Source organism: Octopus bimaculoides, chromosome 19 (genome assembly GCF_001194135.2).
Source record: "Octopus bimaculoides isolate UCB-OBI-ISO-001 chromosome 19, ASM119413v2, whole genome shotgun sequence".
Taxonomy (NCBI): Eukaryota; Metazoa; Mollusca; class Cephalopoda; order Octopoda; family Octopodidae; genus Octopus; species Octopus bimaculoides.
This window is the reverse complement of record NC_068999.1, coordinates 30,780,559-30,782,253: the sequence shown is the minus strand read 5'-3', so window position 1 is coordinate 30,782,253 and position 1,695 is coordinate 30,780,559. Positions and strand designations below refer to the sequence as shown.

The 1,695-nt window shown below is 27.5% G+C and overlaps 1 protein-coding gene across 9 annotated transcripts in view; it reads left to right on the top strand.

Annotated features, from left to right (window-relative positions):
- LOC106871878 (blood vessel epicardial substance-B) overlaps positions 1-1,695 on the top strand; it is a 535,134-nt gene that overhangs the window by 175,513 nt on the left and 357,926 nt on the right. For 4 of the 9 annotated variants that reach the window (XM_014918629.2, XM_014918625.2, XM_052974857.1 and 1 more), the window contains exon 3: positions 1,196-1,237. The exons of the other annotated variants lie outside the window; for them this stretch is intronic. The gene's annotated coding sequence lies outside the window, so the exon portion shown is untranslated. The remainder of the gene's footprint in view (positions 1-1,195; positions 1,238-1,695) is intronic. 9 annotated transcript variants of the gene reach the window in all.

The following is a 1,695-nucleotide window of genomic DNA, read 5'->3' as shown; positions in this document are numbered from 1 at the left end:
TATATATATATATATATATTTATATATATATTTATATATATATATATATATATATTTATATATATATATATGTTGATATTTAAAGATAATTTAATAAATATGAATTATGATACAATTTAATTTACTCTTTAAAAATAAGAAAGAAATAACTCATATGCTAGGAATTTATAGATAAGGGGATATTATTTATATATATAATGAAAGACATAAAAGTGAATGGTTGCCGAACTATAACCATTTAAATATATTATGCATATGCTAGAAATAAGTATATTTAGGCAAGATATAATATATATTTTATATTGCATAAAATTATGGATATAAATGCTGGTTCTAATAAAGATCTAGTTAATTCAGTTTCAAATTCAGTAAAAAATATTTATGGTTAATAAGGAACTTAATAGTTAGTGATATTAATAATTAAAGAATGATCAATGATATTTATAAAATAGATATTTAGGTGTGTGTAGGCAAGCTGTGAATTTTTCATTTAATATCTGTTTACTAGAAAAAAGGATGTTATAGCACTCTAAAGTGCAGAGTTGACAAATTCTATCAGGTGGGTGGTAAGATTTTGCAGTACATATAATCTTCCATCTAATTTTAAAACTGATATTACTGTCTTTTAATTTCCAGATGAATTTACTAATACTAGTTGAAGAACGTTTATTGGGATTTCTAAATGAACATTCATGATTAGCCAATCTAAGTTTCATATATCATTCTGTAGAGCCAATGTAGAAAAAGAGTTTATCTTCAGCTTCTACTATAGCTTGGTATACTAAATTCTTCTGTTTGCAATAATTATTAAATTTACATTGCTCTTTAACCCTACAATCACAGAACTTACTAAGATTATCACTAGAATTAGTAGGTGGGTTATGGGCAGTATGCTCCCTTTGACCGTTTATATTTGAACATTTAGACTTGGCTTTATTATGTGTTTGTTTATTATTGGGAATATTAAGTTTTCGCTTAGCATAAAAATTATCTAATTTTGCATAATTCATAGAAGATATATATTTAAACAAGCTGCGGGAAACAGAATGAGCAAATCTAAAATGTCCATTCTGTATTATGTCACTATATTTGTTTTTATTATGGAAGAGGTGTTTGCTTATTATCCGACATATAACTTTAAATTTGTTTTTGCTTGCTTAGCAGATAATATTCTCCTTTGTTTTATTTTTACTAGAATTGAGATTAACATAGATTTTTACAGTGGATTTTATATAAGGTATGTAATTTTTATTTTTCCTTTTTAGATTGTAATTAGTGTTAATGTTGTTATTATTATTGTAAGGTCCCATGTTCCAATGGATCTGGTCAATAGCTAATTTATCATTTATATTTTGATGATATTGGTCATAATGTGCTTTTGGTTTATTATGTTTGAGGTGTAATATATGTATACTCTTTTACTTGTTTCAGTCATTTGACTGCAGCCATGCTGGAGCACTGCCTTTAGTCGAGCAAATCAACCCCAGGACTTATTCTTTGTAAGCCTAGTACTTATCCTATCGGTCTCTTTTGCCAAACTATTAAGTTACGGGGATGTAAACACACGCGATGTTGGGAGGGACAAACACATACACACATATATATACATATACATATATATACAACGGGCTTCTTTCAGTTTCTGTCTACCAAATCGACTCACAAGGCTTTGGTCAGCCCAAGGTGCCATGCAGT